The following is a 23,124-nucleotide window of genomic DNA, read 5'->3' on the forward strand; positions in this document are numbered from 1 at the left end:
TAAATCGACATTTACTTTCATCATGGCAAAATTAGCCTTTATGGGAATACTTTATTGCCATTATATTTTAAAAATTTAGCAGTCCACTTCCAAAACTTTGACAGATACTTAAAATATTTTCTGAGCACTGTCAAATACTAGATTATTTCCACAGCCACTGTCTGGTAACTTTGCCATCCTAAACATGTTTATTTCAACTGAGGCATGTGGAGGAAGTAAATCATCTCTCACCTTCTTCAGTTTAAATTTGTTATCTTTATCAGGTGTTGGTCAAAATGTTTATAATCAATAGTTTCATATAAAATTTTGGATTTTTCTCCCTCCTAACTCAAAACATGAGGAGGCAAAAATGACATTCTGTGAAAAATCTCCAAACAAGACTTCTTCTTGAAAGAATCACTGCCAATTCAAGAAAGCCTTCAGTCTTCCCAGGATTTCTCAAGATGTTTTGTTATTCTTGTGGTATTTTGAGTCCTGGAATCCATGATTCTTTCACATTTAGTTTCTGGAGGGTTAATCTTGGGGGGAGGAAACCAGCAGCCTGAACTTATTTTCTCATCCCGGTAGTCTATTTAAAATAGATAGCAATTTTGCTTTTAATATGATGCTATTCAGTTCCAGCTAAACCTCTGCATCCATTATTACTAACAATATTGTTTTCTTAGATTAGTAAAATGAAAATTGCAGAGGGTCTGTTGCCTGAAGGAATGACAGTAAAAAGTACACAGGAATTTATTTAATGTAGCTATATAGCAGGCTAACAGAAAAGCTCTATTATATATAATTTTACTCATAGAGTTACATTAGGTATATTAATGTGTACTTTTTTTTCATTAAAGACCAGAGGAGATCTACGAAAATGTCCAAGAAATTAAAAGTGTTAGACACAAATGTAAAGAACCTCCAACAACTCAACCTGCAGATGACTGAAGCACATAAAGAAAATTAAACTTAATTTTAACTTTTTGAAAATTTTGAAATTAAAATTGGAGGCAATCCAAAATAAATGACTGCCCACCACAATTAACAATACAGAAGGGAGCTGATTCTACAGTAATTTGGAGAAACGGGCAGAAACTGTCAAGGTGCCATTATCCTGTTTTATGTTTGTTCCTAAAATGTAACTTGATGCAGTCCACTTGCTTTTTTTCCACCTCCAGCTGAATCCAAGGATCTACCTTTTCTCACCTGATCCACTCAGGTGGCTCAACGAAAATCTCCCTGTTCATCTGTCCTCTTGATCTGCTCCTTTCCTTCTGCATATGAAAATGTTCCAGTCCCTTCCAATACCATTTCTGACCCTTTATCTTACTCTCTCAATCTCTCTCTCTCTCTCTCGTTCTCTCTTTCTCTCCATGTCTTTTAACTAGTTCCCAAAACACTGCTTTGTGCCCTCCTTCAAAGTTTTTTTCTGCTAATTCATGGCCTAATTAATTCATTCAAAAATCCTACTGTAACATTCAATTGGACACTTACTTCCTGAGGTCATGAACAACCTCCTAATTGTCAGGTCCAATTTGACCTATCTGCAACATTTGACACTGTTGACCATTCCTATATTTTGGAAACTCTTCACATTTCCCTTTTATGACACACCACTTCTTTCTGCATCTCTGCTTATGTGTCAGGCAGGGTCATGGTAGGAAACAGATGGTACACTTAAATTGGATAATTTGAGGAGGTTTTAATACAGGGATTATTTACAAAAGTGTGAGCAAGGGAGACAGATAGGATAGTGCTGTTCCCAAGGCTTAATATCTATGTGTGTCACTATTCCTATGCAGGTAGTGCAAATAAAAAAAAAAAAAGGAGGGGTGCCAGAATCTTGAGATGGAGAGGCTTTTGTTGAGCCCCACAGGAATTGTGACCTTTGGTTATGGGATATATCAATGCTTTGAGAACCCACGAGGATAGATGTGGGAAATAAAAACTCTGAACTCACTCTTTTTCCTTCTGATTTTTTGTTTTGCAAGTACCTCCTCCTTAATGGGGTGAACAATACCAAAATCTACAGGGTAACGGAGCAATTTTATGTGGTCCAAATCAGTCAAGTTCTCAAGTCACAGGGCAAGGTGGAGAGAAGTGGAGAGTCGGTCTGAAGGAGCTAGCAGAAGACATTCTGACCAGCCTTTATTTTTAAGTGGTAGTTTTTCTCCAGAGGTCCAATTTGAAGCCTCCTGCCTTCACATTCTTTAAACATCCTCTTGATCCTGGTACCTCCTTGTTTTTAATCTTGGCATATATTATTACTCCCATCCTGCTGGTTCCTTAATCTGTATCTCTATTATAAATATATTCTCTGAGGCCAGACTCATACATTCAACTACTTAAAGGTTATCTCTTTCTTGAATTCAACATCACAGAACCTGAAGTCATTTTCTTTCACCTTACTTACTTTCTCCTTATTATCTCTCTTGGAAACTGTATGACACCAGAACCCACCCATCAGCAAAGCCAAAACCTGGAATTATCCTTGACTCATTGTTGCTCCCTAGATATAGACAACTAATCACAGTGCTTTACATACTATCTCCTTATGAATCTTTAATTTACTCACTCCTATGCCCTGTCACCATCACTATCCTGATGAGTGAAGCAAAAGTAGCCATACCAAGAGTTATAGAAACTGATTACATGAAGAATTTACCTACTCTGGATATTGTGGTAAGTTCCTCTGGAGGAAAGCATATGTTAGCTCAGTCCTGAAAGATGAATATTAGGCGCCTGAGAAAATCATGCGATAAGTGTAGATTTAAAATAAACAGCATGTGCAAAGGTTTCTAGGGAAAAGAATAAATTAAACATTTGAGAAACTAAAATAAGGCAAATATAACTGGATTGTGGAGAGTAGGCAGGAGATCTTAACACATCGACGGAGACTGGAGAAGTACAAAGATTGCAGAGGGCCTTGGGAGTTATAATGTGAATTTGGGACTTCATGTATATGGGATTCAGGTTGGTGGAAGATGTAAGGACCTAAAGAATAGGCAGCAAGAAAATTATCTCTATGTAAGCCTGAAAAGATCTCATAGTCTTCATCTGGTGAGAAAAGTCAATCTGATCAAAGGTCACTGGTAAATCTTTTAGAAGCAGCACACCTTCTTTACTTCTGCCTAACTTTCCAAGAACAACCCATCTTTGTCCCCCAAACACCTATGCCTATTCAAGAATTTTCCAATTACACTTGAGTCAGGAATCCTTCTCTGAAAGGAATCACTTTGCATGTATAGTTTGGTCCCAAACTCTTGGAACTTATGACTGTTTATCATATCTTCCTTCTAAGAGGATGGATAGAAAGATCATTTATTGAAGAGTGAAAAAAATCTTAACATCATGTTGTTGTTATCGTTAGTCATGACCTTGCAGACTGTTTATAACAAGGGCAAGCCACTTAAGCTCCATGTTTTGATTTTTTTCCCTTGGAAGATAAGAGTTGAATGAGATAATCACCAATTTCCAAGTCTGGAATTCTGTAAATTGAAATAAACCAAAAAATGAGAATAGATGAAATTACATTTTTAAGGTTACATCTAATCCTCTAATCCCTATGATACTTAGTATAAAATAAATGAATAGGATTCCTGGGTGGCTGAGCATCTACCTTTGGCTGAGGTTGTGATCCCAGGGTCCTTGGATCGAGTCCTGCCTTCCGGGTCCCTGCAGAGCCTCTCCCTCTGCCTCTCTCTCTCTCTCTCTTTCATGAATAAATCAATAAAATCTTTTAATAAATAAATAAATGAGCAATCATGAAAAATTGAAATTACACATTTCCAAGTAAATCAACATTCATTCATGTAGAACAATAGCATTTAATCCATAAAGCTTGGTATCCAAACTAGATCTGCCACCTACCATTGTACTTATTCAACTGTTAAAATTCCATCTCCAGAAAGGTCTTGGTAATTAGATAGAGACATGTCCCAAGTTAATGCACTGAGGCAATTCATCTGGCTCCTAGAAGAAACTACATATCACAACATCCACACACGCATGCACACAAATACTTGTCAGAGACTAGATTACAGCTATTTTCAGACACAAGAGAAAGCAAGGAATGAAAATGATGGAAAAAAGAATAATGGAGGAGAAAGGAGTACGTTGCCCATTCTTGTTTTTACACCTTAAACTATTTTAAGTAATAACTTCTGACTTTACTCTTAATTTTCTTTTATCACCTCTTGACTTCAACTTAACACTGTCCAGTAGAGAATTATTCATTTCCTAAAGGATCCTAAGACTTAATTAATAGAGGAGCCAGCCAAAGGGATAAAGCCAGAGATATCAGAAGTAATTACAATTTAATGAAACAAGAATGAACAAATTACGGTAAAGCCCAGTAGCCTAGTAAATGACCTGAAATAAAAATTTGGTCATCAAGCTGATAACCTCTCTTCTTACCTCTCCCCTCAAAACACCGTTTTCCTTTGCTCTTTCCTGCTCCATCCTCTTCTCATTTTAGAGAGCCTGTGAGATGGTCATAGAATTACAAATAAAAATCATAAAAACATCCTTGTAGGTCTCAACCTCAACACATATTCACAGGGTAACTGTGACGTGTGGGTTGCAGTTGAAAATTAAAATTTAAGTATTTTAGAGTCAAAATTAACTAACGACCGGTTTGAACAAAAGTTTACTTTAATTGCAGATATACCAAATCTTTTTTGGATGATTTAGCATATTTTGAGGCCTACATGGAACTCATTAATGTCTCCTAAACAGTTTCCAGAGCGATCATCAGCACAAAAAACAAAAAAGCAAACAAAACAAAACAAAAACCCAACCACCACTGCAGTACATTTTAGCTGTGTAAATTCAGCTTCAGAAAATGTTTGAAATAGAGGGAATGTTTATAGTCCCGTGCTGTTTATTTTGATAAACACAATCTCTTTTTACACTGCAGGAAGGAAAGAAAAGGGAGCAATAGCAGCAACAACAATAAAAAAAAAAGTGAGAGAGAATCTTTGTTTTAAGTCTGTTGCTATCAAATGTTAAAACAGAACAAGGAAAATTAACTCCCATCCCTCTCCTGAGAAGCAGCAGCAGGGTGAAACTAACTGGGAAGGCAATCACTGTCCTATTTGTACTTCTGCTGGGGCTAATGCCAAAACCTGGTCAAGTCCACCTCAAGCCCTTCTCTCAGAGAAGCAAAATCTTTCTGACACCAGTCAGGATTAACTGCATCACATGCTACAAAATATCTGAGGGGAGTGGGCATAGGTGAGTAAAATCTAGCTGAGGAGAGAAAAATTATCTAGTGCAGACCATGGCATTCTTTATTACAAAACTGGATAAAGAATCTCCATCTTTCAGTGCGCACCAAGACAATTTAACCTTGCATGTTCTTCTTATGTCTACCAGTTCATTGCCTATGTGGACATATTTGCTTTCACGGATAAGAAAACTGAGGCAATTAAGTAAGGGGTGAAGTTTTACCCCAAACTTCTCAACTGTCTAATGACTTGTGGCTTAAGAAACTAATCTGAGTCAATATTGCCAGATGAATAGTTACTTAGACAGCAGTATTTTCTTCTAATGACAGCTTGTTTTAGAAAGATGTTAACAGGAGTCTGATCACATCCTTGGAGAATTATATTTATTAGATAAAGGATGCTAAATTCCAGCAGGTTTGATAACAATAGGGGGGATAAGAAAAACAATGGAGGGGATTAAAAAAACAATGGGGGGGGGATAAAAAAACAATGAGAGTATATTAGGCTTAACTTAGAAATATGTTCGATACAATAAGTGAGATACAAAAATAAAATCAAAATATATTTGTCTATCTATCAATGTGTTGGGACTATGAAGGAATCTGCTAGAATGGCAAGAAAAAACAACTGTTAAAGTACACTGTCAATAACCTCATTAAAAACAGAAGGTGATTTAATGTGGGCTATAAAATTCACTTCAACACATGAGAAATCAAGAAAAGATAGATACAGATTCTAGAATATATGAAAAGACACGCAAAAAGTGAAGACCAATGCGAAATTATATATATATATATATGTGTGTGTGTGTGTTTATTTACATTTATGTATAGGTAGTACCTCTACACATATATACATATATACATGTACCAAGAATTTGTAATGACTAAATTTTTATATCTATGGGGAAATCCCTGTGCAACTACACATTAAGATATGTTTTCAAATTTTACGCTAAATCATCCTCGCTGTGCAGGCGTAAGGCCAGATGGAAGCTTATGGCTGCTATGTCAATACCTACAGAACACTGATGTCTTCTTAGCTAGTCCAAATAGAGCCATTCCATCTGCCATAAACACTGGGCCCAAAGGCCACATTTATAGATTGCACTAAAAAAGTTAAAATTATTTTTACAGAGAAGGCATTTTTATAGGTTCTGGGAAAGGGGGAACTCAATGTGTGTTCCAAAATACTTATTCTCCTGTGATTGTGAGTGCATTTTCATGTATGCATGTATAGGGAAATAAAATAACCTTAATAGGGTATTTTTATGGATGCCAGCACTAAATTAAGTATGCATTATTATTATTTCCCTGGGGGGTGAGATTGAGCTGACTCTCTTTAGCTTCTTCATTCTTCCTACAATGATGACTGGCTTTATTCTTTTTCTTTTTTCCCTAACCCACTTGATGATTTCCTTCTCCAAATGAAAAATATAGGATATTTTTTTGTCAACCTGCCAGAAGGTAGTCAAGGAGAAGACAACGAGTCAGATTGAAGGCAAAAACTGACTCCTGGTCACTAATTGTGCTAAAACCTACTTTGCTGTAATGCCTCCAGCCTCTAGGGAAGAGTAGGAACCATTGTCCTGTGGACTTCTTGCCTTTTGAGGTGAAGCTATTATTACAAGCCCCATGTACTCAATACCCATCTGTGAAATACAGCGTGACTAAAAGGTAACTTCATTCAAATTAGTTTATATGAGCAGTCAAGCAGGAGTCCTAAATCTTTGCTCATATTTTTAATCTCTTGGTCAGGTAATATTTAAAAATATATTTAAACTCATTTCTTTTGACTTCTCAAATTATAAGCATGCATAATTAAACCAAAGGAAAGAGAAGAAATGTAGAGGATTATTAGATGCTTCTGTATTATTAAAAGGTACCAGATACTAGCTCATGTTTTCCTAGAATCATGAGAAACTCTGCAAGTGTAGTTGCAGGAAAACCAACTTTGGTCCCATCTTTCCCTTCATCTCAAGTTTAGTGTCTTGGCCACTGATTCTTGGTGGGTTCTTTTGTACAAATCAAATACCCCATTTGAAGAAATGTAAAACTATCAGATGTTATTAAAAAAAAGTAGGATGAATAACAACTTTAAATATTTTTAGTGCCATATAAATGCAAATTCTTCAGGAGTCATCCCACTATACTGTGTGAAATAGTGAGGAAGGGAGGAAACTACCTGGTCAGGTGAATGAGCAGACTTAGTCCTACAGAGGAGAAAGTCAGCAGAAAGATGTCAGGCCTGGTAAAACTGTGTGGTAGACATGTTGATGAGCTTTCCAACCATTCCTGTTGGCAGAAAGTTTATCACCCAAAGCTGATAGAACAAACAGCCTAGGTATCAAGTGACCTCAGCTAGAAAGACTCAAGGCTGACTGGTATGGACCTATGATCATACTAAAAAAGTTCTCAGATAGATTTTTCTCTACCAGAAACTTGGAATAAGGATATTGAAAAAGTCAGTTGGTTAGTTAATGGTATATCCCTAACTAGAAGGTCTTATACTCCTATCAAAGACAGAGCCATGATTTGTCAATGGCATACACCACAAACTGAATTCTGGGGAAGAAGTGCAAATCTAACTGCAGAGAGGCAGGAAAGGAAAGAATAGAAAACATGAACATGGCCATGTGTCTCTATAAAGCAGGCAAAATTGGGGCACCTGGGTGGCTCAGTCAGTTGGGCATCTGTCTTCAGCTCGGGTCATGATCTCCAGGGCCTGGGATCGAGCCTTAAGTCCTTGCTCGGTAGGGAGTTTGCTTCTCTCTCTCTCTCTCTCTCTCTCAAATAAAATCTTAAAAAAAAAATAAAACAGGCAAAATATAGTTTTAGTTTCTAACTTTCTACTTCCAGTCTCACTGTAACATGGATGAATTAATTTTCTTCCTCAGAGTCAACTGGTGTTTGCTTAAAATTAGCACCCTTTTTATAAGATATTTAAAATCAGTTTATTTGGACCTAAATATGCCATGTCTATAACATGGGTACAGCCTTCTCTTAATGCTTTTTGCACACACAGTCTACACACTACCATGTGCGTGTAAAATACTGCAACCCAGCTCTTTTGTGTTCCCTCACATTGGCTTTAAGTTTATTAAGAGAAAGAGCCTTCTATATTGGGACATACTACAGACCCTAGCATTCTTCTAGGAAAACCAACTGCCATAATAAATATGAATTATTTGACAATCATCTCTGTTGAATTCTTTTCAGCCAATGGTAGTTGCTCACTATGAGGGAAATACTAGAGCATAAACATTCCCTCAGTGTAGTCTTCTTCTAACAAATTTTACTTGGGATTGGATGAATATGGAAGGCCCAATACCCAGTACTTATTATTCCACCTCACTTATAGGTCTTATAAACAAGAATTTCATTAAGGAAGAACCTATGTTACTTGGAGAAGCACCCAGAGGAGCTGGTTTGATTATAAGTCAGGACTAAAACATAATCTAAGAAAGTAAGCCTACAGATAGACAAGTACACAAACTTTGGAAGCTTTCTGAAAGCTCTGTAACTTGGCTATGTTTACTCTTAGCATTGCTTACTTTTTCTTTGGAGAAATTAAAAGTCAAACTCTTCAAGACAAGAGAGTCTGCAGTACCTGCTTATCTTCAAGGATAAAAGGAAGAAGTGGTGCTGGTCAAGATCAATTTTATAGAAAAAGAAATTTGAAGACACAGATGATAATGATAACAAGGTGTGTGTTAGCCAGTGAAGGGAAAGACTGAGGCACGAAGACAAGGAGAAATGGGTGAGGGAGGGAGACAGACCCTCTGAGGCCTCTAACTCCAGATTTCATCAACATCTGCAGGATACTCAGAAGCTACAGGAATCTCTAAGAAGCTAAGGTGAGCCTCTTGCTCCTTGTTTTTCCAAGAGATAGGAACTTTTTTATTTTTATTTTTATTTATTTATTTATTTATTTATTTATTTATTTATTTATTTATTTATTTTTTTATGATAGTCACACAGAGAGAGAGAGAGGCAGAGACACAGGCAGAGGGAGAAGCAGGCTCCATGCACCGGGAGCCCGACGTGGGATTCGATCCCGGGTCTCCAGGATCACACCCTGGGCCAAAGGCAGGCGCCAAACCGCTGCACCACCCAGGGATCCTGGAACTTTTTAATTGTTAGAGAAATTCCAGACATCTAGTCTCCAAATCTCCATTATAAGAGAATGCTATATGAAAGTCATCCATTTCTTCCTGGAACTACCTGACTATAATGAGTACATGTTTGAAATGTATGAAATTTAACTTTCAACCCCATCAATGACTGATTCATGTGTTTCAAAATATTTCTGAAAAAAAAAATTTAATTCAAGTTGCAAATGATAAAGGCCAGGTGCCCCTACCTGCACAAAGCATGGGGCATCTTTTGTGTTACCATCTTGGGAACACCAGAGTTTGGAAAAAGCTAGAAGCAATAGTTCCAATATGGGTAAAAACACCTTAATTTCACTGGAAGCCAGATAACAGAAATTTAGTTTTCCCTAAAGACAATCCATTAAAAATACCCATACATATGAGAGAAACATTTTACACTCCACACTTATTTTAATGCGAGTGCTCAACATTGATTCACTAAAATCTTTCCAAAACAAACTTTGAGGGAAATGCTTTGTTAAATTCTGTTTCCTTGAGATATGATGTTCCTTAACCACCAATGGCCTCCAAACCTGGAGAGGGATTGATTGGTTGGAAGTAGTTAATACTGGTCCACACTTTTCTGGGAGAAGCTAACCTGTCAAAAATCCTGAGCGCAGAGATTTTTTTCTTTTCCTCCATGTTTGGTCCAACAAGAGGCAATGATATGGATAAATGTTTTGTGTTGCTGCTCTAAAAACTCAGATTTTGTCCTCAGGAGGGCTATGCCCATTTGGACAGTGGGAGAAATGTAGAGTGAAGACAAACTCATGATAACACTCTCCCTAAAGTCCTCCAACTTATCCTTTGCTGGCCATTAGCATGATCTTTGGAAAATTCATTCACTTGCTTGTTTTTCTGATTTCCCGATTTTTCCCAAAATTCAGGAAAAAAAAAAGAATCATTTTATTTGACACTACAGAGTCTATAGTATTACGGTGTGTCTTTATATGAATTTGAAAAGGTAATTTTGGATTACTAATTAAATTCTATAAAATACATGCAGCCATAGGATAAAATTAGTTACGGAATATCCATTAAGAACAATGACTAGGTTAACCTAATATGCTTTCAAAATTAAAGAAAAAAAAAGCAGAAACTTACACGTAATTATTTGAGATTAAGAAATAGATACTCCATAACATTTGGTGCAGTCAAACACAAAGCCATATTTAAGTCCAGAATTATGAATTCAATTAATAATTAAAGGATTATGCTCATAGGGAAGGTATATATAAAGCAGTAAATGGCTTTTTCAGGTGATTAAACATCTAAATGATGTTTCACACCAAAGAAAAAAGAAAATTTATTGTGACTGTAGTCCTTAGCCTGAATAATATTCCTCCAACACAATAAGAACATAATTCAATGAAACTAAAATAGCAGAAGAGAGAGTGAAGTTCCTTTTGCTCATGAAGCTCTGAATGGCTGGCCTGACTGCTTTCTTCAAATTACTAGGAATATCACAGTGACTGCAAGTGAGAGGTGAGTGGAAGAATGAAGTGTGAGCAGGTATGAAAATGGAATAATTATGAGAGGCTGGATTAAAGAACTGAATAATTTTCAGTCAAAATGATCTCTATAGAGAGGCGGTGATATAATTAGACATTTTAAAGCCAATAAGAATTTCAGGGTCATCCATGAGTGGGAGAATGCTTGCATTTTGTAAGCTAGCATCAGCTAAATCCTTCTCTTGACATAGTACAGCAACTATTCCCCCATCAGCCCTCACAGGATACAAATTGGACAGTGTACAAGTAATTACTGATGAATGCGAATGTGCCGTTCAGTGAAGAAACGTTTTCAGAAAAACAGAATGAAGTAGATGGAAAAGGTATTCTTATCATCTTTGAATAGATATATACAAAGATACACTGTGAATACTACAAAAGATGTGAGGAGGTAGGTGTTCGGTAATGTGATCGTAAAGCGTCATTTATAGATTTTTTTTTAAAAGCTCTTATTGTATCCTGTAAAGTCAATTGTAGAGAACCAACAATAAATACACATTACAGCTATTCAAGGCAGTATGGATGCTAAATAAATACATTCTATTCACTTGAAGACTTTGGTTTTTAAAAATTGCTGTAGTTGGAAACTTAGAGTTCACATAATAAAGATTATATCTAATAAAAATTAAACACTGAGCGCCTTTCAGTGTCATAATAGGTTTTCAAAGGCAGGCTTAATTTTATTACAATTTCCTGGAGAAATATCTATATATATTCTCAGAAAAATTAATACAGATATACATATGTAGTACTAGAAACATACCACTTTGGCCATAGTTGGTCTAGCATCCTGGCTTTACTATTGTCGCTCACTCCTTTGTGCATTCTCTCCTCACAGCCAATCCAACCCATCACTTGCTAGTTCTCATGTATCCTGGCTCTCAGGAGCACCACTACTCTCAGCCTAAGAAAAGGTCCCCCTTTTACAAATCTTTCTGCCAGAAGGGCGGGACGTGTTCAAGAATTGAAATGAGTTTTCTGCACTGGCCTAAACCCTGTATGTTCTTCAAAGGAATACAAATAAAAATCACAATCCAGAGGAAATGGACATTTTATACTTCTAAGTTTTTGTCGCAAAATTCATTGACTATTTATTATGTCATGTACTACTTCAATAATGCATTATATCAACTTCGGGAATATGTCCCAGCTCTGAACATGCTCTTTCTCAGAGCTTTGCTGGTTATCTCAACAAGAGAACAATGTTAAGCGTTGAAAAGGGGTAGACTCTCCAGAAATACTGCCAATACATGAAGGTACTCATAGTATTGCCCAGTGTCCAGAGCTTGGTCCTTCCAATTAGATAATAACACAACAGTTCTTGACTCTACTCAAGACAAATGGTCTCTCAAAATTTAATCTTTCTTGGTCCATAGGGATTGTTGTGGGAATTAAAGGAGATGTCAGTAAATACTTTATCAGAAGGCACACTACAACCCTTAGTTTTCATAGCCTCTTTTAGGAACTGTAGGGATGCTCATTTCACAAAGAGTGGTTAACTTCTTGCTGTGGTTGTATTCACAACTGTCTCTCATTCTGCTGCCAGGCATGTTTGGTGCAATTTGATTCTAGTGATGAAAGTACCAAAGTTAGTAAACGATTTTATTTTTGATAACAAATTGGAGAGGTCTCAAGGTTTATTTAGGTCTAAGAAAGTTACCTTCAGGATGCTACTTTGAAAGGGAATGAGAGGGATTGTTATAAATACTGCACTGAAAGTTCCCAAGGCCCTGTCCCCTCCCAAGGGAGAGTGTCTCACAGTAGATATAAAGATCACTTATCTATATGTGCTGGATTCAAAAGGATGAAAACACTTCTCCAATGGAGTGCCCTTGAATTTCCAAATTGTTTAAATTATGGAAAATGTCAGAAGAATGTTTCAGCAGAGAAAGTAAAATCGAAAACCCAAAAGTATGCTTAAAAACAATCATTTGGAGGTCCAGAAAATCAACTCACTCCATTAGTGGTTTTTAAAACTTTTCATGTGAATCTGTATTTGGAAATGTTCTGAGGCATAGGAGGAAGCTCAAGGGAGTTGGATATATTAGGTTGTGTATGGTGCCCTACACAAGCAGTACATCTTCATTCAACATTTACTAGTGGTGTAGCATGCCTCACTGCAGCGTTGGGACTGGGGTCCAGTGTGGAGAGCTGCTCGTCCTGGGAAGTGGGGCAAGGCCAGAAAGGGGACTGCCCCCTTGTTCATCATGCAAAGCACATTTGTGGGAAACCTGGTGCTAATCAATTTGTAGATGGCCTGCTTCTGGGTAGGGTTTCCTACATAGCAGAGCAGCTCCCCCATGTGATCTATTGAAAGTCAGCCCTAGACACAAGGGTTAAAAAAAAAAAAAAAGAAAAAAGAAAAAAAGGAGCCAGACGTTGCTCTGTATTAGATGGCAGTAAGAGAGCATTAACAGGAATAAAACAGAACAGGAAAACATCCCTCTGCCCTTGAAGCATATATTCACCCATGTGCATGCTGTCATGGGATGGAAGCAATGGTCTGTCAAATAAGTGGGGGAAATATATATTGTTCAACAAATAACACTAGAAAAAGTAAGTAGCAATTTGGAATAAAATAAACTTTAATTGAAACCTCATATTTTACACATATACAAATCAAAGATTCAAAGATACAACATCAAAGATGTAAATGAAAACATGCTCAAAAAATTCTGGAAGAAAATCTGAATAATTTTAGAATGAAAAAGTCTCCTGTAAGTATGAAGCCATATATAGAAGTCATAAACTTGAGTAATAAATTAGCCTATATAAAAATAAATAAAGCACTTTGCCTTGGAAAAGTCATCAAATTGAAAGTCAAAAGACAAAGCAAACATCTAATTTTTTAATATGTAAAAGTCACCTGAAAATCAATAGCAATAAGACCAATAACTTAGAGAAAAATATAACAGTGGATTCTCTGTAGTTTATGGATATAAGAAACATTATCCAAAGAGCTGCAGTAGAAATTATGAGAATTAAAGATGAAAGCAAAGCATTATATGTTCTCATTCATGTGGGGAATATAAATAATAGTGAAAGGGAATATAAGGGAAGGGAGAAGAAATGTGTGGGAAATATCAGAAAGGGAGACAGAACGTAAAGACTGCTAACTCTGGGAAACGAACTAGGGGTGGTAGAAGGGGAGGAGGGCGGGGTGTGGGAGTGATTGGGTGACAGGCACTGGGGGTTATTCTGTATGTTGGTAAATTGAACACCAATAAAAAAATAAAATAAATAAATAAACATTAAAAATTATTAAAAAAAAAGAAAGCAAAGCATTATACACACACACACATTAATTTACACTTGAATTGATTGGCTTTATGTCATCCTTTACTCTGACAAAATGAGATTTTTCTTTTTTTTTTAATTTTTTTTATTTATTTATGATAGTCACATAGAGAGAGAGAGAGAGGCAGAGACACAGGCAGAGGGAGAAGCAGGCTCCATGCACCGGGAACCTGATGTGGGATTCGATTCCGGGTCTCCAGGATCGCGCCCTGGGCCAAAGGCAGGCGCCAAACCACTGCGTCACCCAGGGATCCCCAAAATGAGATTTTTCAAAAGCAGATACTGATTTAATCATTTCGAGGATTTCAGATTCTGGAGAAATAATTTAAGGAACTTAAATACCTAATTTGGCTTCACTTTTAAAGTATTGTTCTTTAACAAAAGTTGTTTTATTCTAGCAATCTACTGGAATAAGCAACAGTCATAAGTAGAGAAGAATCTTCAATATCAGAACATATTAATACCTTTCTCTTTTGGTATACATTTGAACTATAGCCCATATTCATTTTTGTATATGTTAAAATACCAAAAAACCCACCAAGATTATAGGAAGCCACTTTTAAGTGGTCTCCTGTCTTTTAGTCAAACACAATATAAAGATTTTACTTCAGTTGCATCTCATTTAAAATAATTGTGATGGACAGGGCACCTTGTCATCTACAAAGACAATAAAATAACAGCACTGGTTAGTATTTTTCAGTTCATTTGTCTAATATACATTTTATTTCTCTAATTAATAAAAGAAAACCTTAAGTGGGGATTCCAGTTATTCTCATCAGCGTTAATTTTCTATTTTTCATGAATACAAGTCTCTAAAAGTCATAGACTACAATGCTATTTGATCAAAAAGTTTCCAATTGAGACATATATACTAAGTAAAGCCTCAAATACCAAGGATACAGGCAGTTGCTACAAGAAACTTCGATTCAGATTTTATAAATCTTTAAGCAAAATGCAGAAGAAACATGTGTATTGCAGTATTTCAAAAATGAAAACCCTAAAACTTATCAAAATCTTACATTATAGATCTATGTCCTACGTCTTATTACATTCCCCATAATACTTCACATTAGCAACTTTGGAAATAATGAAAACCCACCAGCCTCATGAATACCCAGGATTCTTGATACTGCAAGTGACAAAAGCACAATTCAACCTATCTTTAAAAAGAAGAAGAAAAGGAATGTTTGGGGCACAATTGCTTCAGAAAGGGCTGGATCCAGGAATTTAAGAAATGTCGATACTCAAATTAGCTCTCTCCATAACAAAATTTGTTGGATTTGCTAGGTTCTTAGGTTCTGCAGCTCCCCACTGTACTCTATCAGGTTTTTTCAACACAGGCACTGGCCCTATCTCAGTTGGACTCGTGAGATGTTAGGTCTGAGTCATAAGCTGACCCCCAAGGGAAAACTGAATTTCATCTACTAGAGCAGAGGAAGGGGTGGTTTCTCATGAGCAATTTGAGCTGCTGTTTTCAGAACAAAAGCGAATGGATGTAGGACAGGCCAAAGTCTTTCCTTCATATCTGAATAATCCTTCTAGCCATATTGCTCTATATGCTTCCTATTCTTTTTCATCCACACTTTGTCCTGAAACTCATCTATTCTCTCTGCTACCCATTGTTAATATCTCTCTTCTAGATGATCAGGAAAGGTATTTAACTGCTTGTCTGGACCCTAATCCTGTTTTCTCTTACATAAGACATCCTCCCTATATCCAAAGTGACTTACTTTAAAGCACAGACCCAACCATAGTGCTATTGATAATTCAAACTCACTAAATGTCTGTTACCACATCTCAAATATCTGACGTCTTCATTCTACCTATTACATTTCAATATTTGATCTCAGGAGATAATCTTGCCTCATGACATAAGAACAAAATAGAAGAAATAAATTATGTGGGAAATGATCCTTTTCTTTAACAATAATTAAATACAAAAATCTGATATGGGGCTGATTCATTGTTTTCCTCCTGGTAATGTGCTTCCCGTACAACTAAATGGAATATTTGCACAAAGATCATTTCACAGATGTGTTAGAATAAGACACTTATAGGACTCATAATAAACAAAATTCTCCAAAGGTTAGCCTTAAATATTGATTTTTGCTCTACAGTGTGGAAGTGTCTCAAAGTTTGAAGTTTTTTGGCTATTATCAGCTTCTATATCCACCACCACGTTTTCTATTTATATATATATATATACATGCTCCCATGGTTTAATAATGTTGGTTTAACACCTATGCACAAAATAAAACCATAATATTATATTTTATAGAACAGCTTTGAATTGGCTAAGTGCTTAAAGCAATCATATTTTCCCTCTTTTCTCAATAACCTAAAAACACAAAGGCAGCATCTATACTTAGCTTGTAATAAGTTCATTTTTTAAAAATGAGCTTTATGAATGCCTAGTGGTGTCGGGCACCATTAATTTTGTTATTAAGATGGTTTAGTATGTGCCTAATCTGACAGTATACTCCAAGGAGATAAAAAAAATCACACTCTGGTCAAGGAGATTATACAAAGCGACATTACCACATGGCAGTTTGTCTCAAATCTATTTCACTTAAAAACACTTTATGAAATATCCATAAAACCTAGAAAGCCCTGAAGTAGGAACAATAGATTATATAAAGAGAAAAGATATACTTGGGGAACTTGTGAAACAGATTCTTTAGTGTTTTTGCCTCTTGTTAATATATTGACAATAATAAAAAATCATGGCATTTTCCTGCAATTTTGATTTTGTTTACATCTTTGTTATTTAGTGGGGGCAAGACGGTGGAGGGGTAGGGTCCCCAAGTCACCTGTCCCCACCAGCTTACCTAGATAACTTTCAAATCATCCTGAAAACCTACAAATTTGACCTCAGATTTAAAGAGAGAACAGCTGGAATGTTACAGAGAGAAGAGTTTTTGCTTCTAACAAGGTAGGAAGGCCGAAAAGAAAAAGAATCTTTGTTATTTAGCATACCATTTTAGTAATTAAGGGCATGAGTTCTGAAGTAAATGGTTTCAAATGCTGACTCCAGCACTAGTTTCTTTGAAACTTACTTTTCTGTGCCACCACAGAGTGGTGACAGACTTAATGTTTCTAACATCACCAACATAAAAGCACCCAGTAGAACTTTGGGAAGGAAACAATACTACAAAACTTTTAGGTAGAAATCATTAAGAAATAATTTTGGTTTTAGACTATGAAGATCTATACAGAAGTCACAGATTTCAATAACATCTCCATGTTATTTAAATTCAGTATCTATTTGAATCAATTCTTGATTTCCATTTTTCTTCTATTTTTAACATGGTGCTCTTAAACGTCCACATAATCTTTGAAGTACTTTTGTTTAGCTCAGAAAGGTACAGAAGCTTTTAAAATAAAACACGAGTAGCTTGGCAGACTTCATAGGAATATTTATTGTTAAAAGATCTATTTTCAGAAAGTATTAGCTTTGCCATTTCCTTCCGATTAAAATAAAATATAATCATGTAAGGTAGAATTTGTTATCCCTTAAAAATTAACTTTTCTTTGTTCCTCATTTGACTCTCATTTGCCCTCTTTAGCCTGTTCAACAATTTCATCCAGGAACATCTGCTTCCCTCATCAAGCGAGGATGCACACATCAGATAATCCCTCTACATAAGCCTACTGCACATGCTTATCAACATAAATGTGAAAGTATAAACAAGAAGTTAAAAATTTTCAGACAATATTACTCACTGCTCCCCATCAAACTGTAGGAAGTTAATGAAAGAAATAAGGCCTCTGGCTCAGATAAAGGGTAGAAAAACAGACGTGAAGTCACCCAGATATCCAAAATATATTCTTTTGTGAGGTTAGATATGGGAGATATTTTATGCCCTTTGAGGTGGTCCTTGTGAGAAAAAATTTCAGGAATACAGGGAGTATAGGCCAAAGCACTACTGACAGAGCTGAAGCAGCATAGCACTGCAAGTCTGATATACTTAAACCAAATATTGCCAGGTGACTTTGACTCTCTTTAGCTCACGGGGCCTAGGTTAGCTTATCTTTAGATTACAGATGATAATGCCTCCCTGTGACAGATTGTAATTTCCAAAAAGGGCCACAACAATATTATTTGTGATCCTATGTGCTCTTCTAGAATTTTGCTCTTCCCAACAAAGAAGTAGTCTTTTTGTCTTCCTCTTAAATCTGCACCAAATTTTTTGACTGCCTTTCTGGATAGAGTGCAATGCAGACCACATCATGTAACCTCTGAGGTCAGGTCATAAAGGGTGATAGAGCTGTCACCTGGATATTTCCTTTAGAGACATGAACCGATGGCTCCCTGGGCCATTGTATAAGAAGTCCACCTCCCCTGAGTTGAGAGAGATACCACATGGAGAGTCCACCTAGAGATAGGGCAGCTTGAATCTTCCCAGATAAGAATGAAGTCTTTGGACTATGACCTCATGAGAGACCCTAAAGACCACCCAGCCCAGCTGACCTTGAATTTCTAACCTCTCAGAGACCAGGAGACATAATAAAGGAATATTACCATGTTCAGCCTCTCGGTTGTACAGTGATTTGTTACACAGCAATAGATAATTAATGCCCTATTATTTGCAAAGATTAGAAGGCATATTTCAATACTTTGTTAGAGTAGGTTCTCAATAAAAAACAGATGTTTATTAATATATTTATTTACTTATGCTACATGCATTTATAGACTATCTTTCCATTCCGTCCCTAATAAATTAGAAGGAAAAATACTTGTCATCTTCTGTAATAAATTTTTCTATTCTCTGAAATTCTCTTCCAAGCATAATTTTTGTAAAGGATAATAAAATATTCAATGAGGAAAGGCACAGACCTTTTTCTGGTGCCCTTTCTTTTTAATATACCTCGAAAACGGAACTGAATGAATAAATTATGCCTCTATCACCAACATTATTTTCTCTTCCATTATTTCTCATATCCTAAATCTACAAAGTGAGTTAGTTTTAGAGCGAGGACTATAGTAAGTGTGGCAGCACACCAAATATAATTAATTAGAACATGCTTAATAATAAAAATTATAAATCATAGCATTCTATGATTAAATAAGTAATCATTTCCTAGCATAACAGACCACACACTGGTGCAAAAAATGACAAGGTTATATAGCCAGGGGAACAAAATTGCCTCTGGACAGAGACCAGTGTGTACCCCAGCAACCTGGAGCTTAGTTGGACCTTTAGAGAATAGGCAAAACTTAATGCATTAGGCATGCTAAATGGGGCTCCAGCCAACAAACTGCACCCCCTAAGAGATGGGAGAAAGGGGGGTTTTGTTGGCGAGTAAGGGAAGAGAGAACTTATCAGGGAAGAGGGGATTGCAAAGCAACATGACAAAATAGCCCAAGAGGCAAAAACAGTAAAAATGTCAATGTCTAAACTTCAACATCAGATTGTTTGCAAGTGTATTATCTCCTTCCACTTCCACACTCGGTAAGGTCTGCTGCATATTCCAAGTGCCAACCAGGTAGTTTGTCAATTTTGGATTCAGATGACACTAAAGTGGATGCTACAGCAGGAACACAGGTAAGAACACCTCTGGCTACTTTTAGATATTAAATAGCTCTCCAATTCTTGCAACTGTCACTTAGCTCCTTAGCACTCAGGGAGCTTTCTCTGTCTACTCTTTCTCCCCCTTCTTGTTTATTTCTTTAAATATTCTTTTTATTTGAGAGAGAGAGAGAGAGAGAGAGAGAACACACAAGTTTGGGGGGGGGTTGGCAGAAGGAAAGGGAGCAGCAGACTCCCCACTGAGCAGGAGCCCAGATGTGAGGCTCCATCCCAGGACCCTGAGATCATGACCTGAGTCGAAGGCAGACGCTTAACCAACTGAGCCACCCAAGTACCCCTATTTTTATTGTTTTCAATTTAAATTTTAGTTAGTTGGGATCCCTGGTGGTGCAGCGGTTTAGCGCCTGCCTTTGGCCCAGGGCGCGATCCTGGAGACCCGGGATCGAATCCCACGTCGGGCTCCCGGTGCATGGAGCCTGCTTCTCCCTCTGCCTATGTCTCTGCCTCTCTCTCTCTCTCTCTCTCTCTGTGACTATCATAAATAAATAAAAATTAAAAAAAATATTTTAAATTTTAGTTAGTTAACATACAACGCAATACTGGTGTTTGGAGAATTTAGTGATTTTTTTTTTTTTTTTTTTTTTTTTTTTTTTTTTTTTTTTTTTTTTTTTTTATGATAGTCACAGAGAGAGAGAGAGAGGCAGAGACACAGGCAGAGGGAATAGCAGGCTCCATGCACCGGGAGCCTGACGTGGGACTCGATCCCAGGTCTCCAGGATCGCGCCCCGGGCCAAAGGCAGGCGCCAAACCGCTGCGCCACCAGGGATCCCGAGAATTTAGTGATTCAGTACTTATATACAACACTCAGTGCATCAAAAGTACTCTCCTTAATACCCATCACCCACCCATCTCCCTCCATCAACCTTCTGTTCTCTATCAGTAAGAGTCTCTTATGGGTTGTTTCCCTGTCTACTCTTTAAAAGTAGTGGAACTATGTTAAAAATGATGGCATTCTAGTGATTTTTATTAGTAATAATGCTACCTTCCCAGCTACTAATAGTGACTGCATGTAACTAACACTAAAGAATGCATACTTCATCTCAACTTAAAACCCCCTTCCAAATAAAGCTGGAACAGTATCGTTCCCCCACAAACATGGCTATTTTTTGCTTCAAATTAAAAACTGGCAACCTTGAAGTGAGCTGGTATATATACTCAGCAACTGCTATAAAGTCAAATGATTTGGAGGAAGGAGCCATATTAAATTCTGCAATAAAGGACCGTGTTGCCACTATAATCTATCTCATGAGCATTGAAATCCATGTTTTAATTATTAGTTTATTTTAAAACTATTGGGAAAGATTTTGTGACTTTACATTCTGTTACTTCATCATTTACTTGGAGCTGTAGTTCTAAATAGCATGCAGGACTAAAAATCTTGTTTTGAAATTAGATATACCTCAAACCAGATGCTAGGTCAGCCATTAACTAGTTAGGTGACCTTGATCAAGTTACTAAATCTCGGAGACTTGATTTTTCTCCCCCCCCTCTTCTAGGTAGACAACACCATTTATATCCAAGGGGTTGGTAGTGAGAGTTAAATGGGATGATTCATGCTTCTGGCCCAAAGTAAGCATTCAATAAATGTTACCTCTTAAACATTCTATTTTTAAAAGTTATTCTGCATGTCCACTATAATATCAGAAGAAGGTGGAACCAATTTCTCCTTATGACAAATCGAGACAACTACAACTTCTTGGAACATTTGATACTTGAAAATTATTTTCACATGCTTTATCCCACTAAGCTTCACACTGACCTCGAGTGCTGGATATTCCTAGTCTCTTCGGTTCAGAAATGAGAGAACTGAAGCAACTTCACTGAGGTGACTCACATAGTTAGCAGCAGAATCACAACAGGAACCTAAATCCCATGTTCCATCCCCTCATTTCCATAGCCGCTGTTGCCTTAACAACTAATCTCAAGGCATAAAAGACAGACCTGTGTCTCAAAGGTGTCCGTTTAAAGCAGCACATGCTTATTTGCAGTCCCGACATCTGGATATCATTCCCAGGGCCACTTCAGCATAATCACACTTTCATTATTCCTTTCCCTACCCTTCCTCGCAGGGACCACGTTTCCGTTCACGCATGTCTAGTATACTTACTTGTCTCTCCCTCCTCCACAAGCAGTTCTGCTTCCTGCATACTAGCTTTGGGGAGTATGGCTGCACTACAATAATTTGCAGAAGCTGGCTCTGTATAGCCCTCAAAGGCAAGAGGAAGCACACTGTGTGTCAAAGATGATTCAGCTCCACAGAGGGCAGTGCTAAAGGTTATCTGATCATGTTGCCCTTCAGGTTCTGCATCTACTCTGCAAAACTTGGATCGGAGTGTTCCACTGAAATACTGGGTAGGCAATAGGGAGAGTGATGGCTAGGGAAAAGATGCACCAGCCTTATTAGGTTTAAAACACAAAACTATGAAACTTTATATCTCCTTTTGGATGAGGAACACAAGCTGACTTTTTTCAGATGGTGGTTTTGTTTTTTCTTGAGACTGTGTTATGGTGGGGTCAGCTCATTTGCTGACCTCTGTCTTCTTCACCCTGAATATTTCATCTTAAATGCTGGACTGATTTTCAAAAAGGTCCATAATCTAGAGCAGAGTTTAAAAGGTGAAAAGTCAAGGGTCCTTGAGGAATTTTGAGTAGGACAGTCAAGTAACAAGGGCACTGGGAGCTACAATTAAGTAGCCGTGAGGAACTGTAAGTAGTTGTAGAGATAGCCTGACAGCACTCTCAGAACTATGGCTGCAAAGCACTGAAGATTTTTCCACAAACAGATGGTTTCTACCTCACTAACATGTGTCTTATGCTTTCTTATAAATGTATCCTATAATGTCCTTGACTCTCACTACGTCCAGAAGGATAATAGATAGTACTTCCAAACAGAAAGGCAGGCCCCCATTGTATAACAGCAATGCCTAAAGTGACTAATTGCTTATTATTTCTGATTTATTCCCTGGTTTGTTCATCATTCTTTACCATTTATGGAGCAGAGCAAAAAAAAAATTGGAAATCTCTTCATAACCTTATTGTGCAGAGCTAGTGATAACATAGGATTCATTGCCAATATCATCTCTCACAGGCATGCATTCCAAGAACCTCCCACACAACACTCTACATCTTTATGTGAAGCCAATTGCTGGCTACAATGGCAAAATCTTCAAGATAATGAAGACAACCGGGGTCCTTAAAAACCTTTTAATGATAGTCCAGGCTTGTTAATCCAAAAAAGGATTTAGACACAATAGTCATGGTAAGAGAATTTTAAACTATAAAACAAGTCTTCCCATTTTTAATAAGTGCCATCAGCTTCAACCAAGCTTCCAAAGCCAAATAGTCAAAAGTTTGAAGTCAAT

At 37.0% G+C, this 23,124-nt stretch overlaps 2 long non-coding RNA genes across 10 annotated transcripts in view; both read right to left on the reverse strand.

Moving 5' to 3' along the window:
• Window positions 1-23,124, reverse strand: part of LOC144287966 (uncharacterized) — an 846,727-nt gene that overhangs the window by 446,840 nt on the left and 376,763 nt on the right. The gene's annotated exons all lie outside the window — the stretch shown is intronic.
• On the reverse strand, window positions 83-21,636 carry LOC144287965 (uncharacterized). The gene is made up of 4 exons (XR_013355874.1): window positions 21,522-21,636; window positions 4,399-4,464; window positions 3,602-3,718; window positions 83-568 (listed from the first exon to the last, which is right to left on the reverse strand). It is a non-coding gene; the product is annotated as an uncharacterized LOC144287965 (long non-coding RNA).

This window comes from Canis aureus, chromosome 17 (genome assembly GCF_053574225.1).
Source record: "Canis aureus isolate CA01 chromosome 17, VMU_Caureus_v.1.0, whole genome shotgun sequence".
Lineage (NCBI taxonomy): Eukaryota > Metazoa > Chordata > Mammalia > Carnivora > Canidae > Canis > Canis aureus.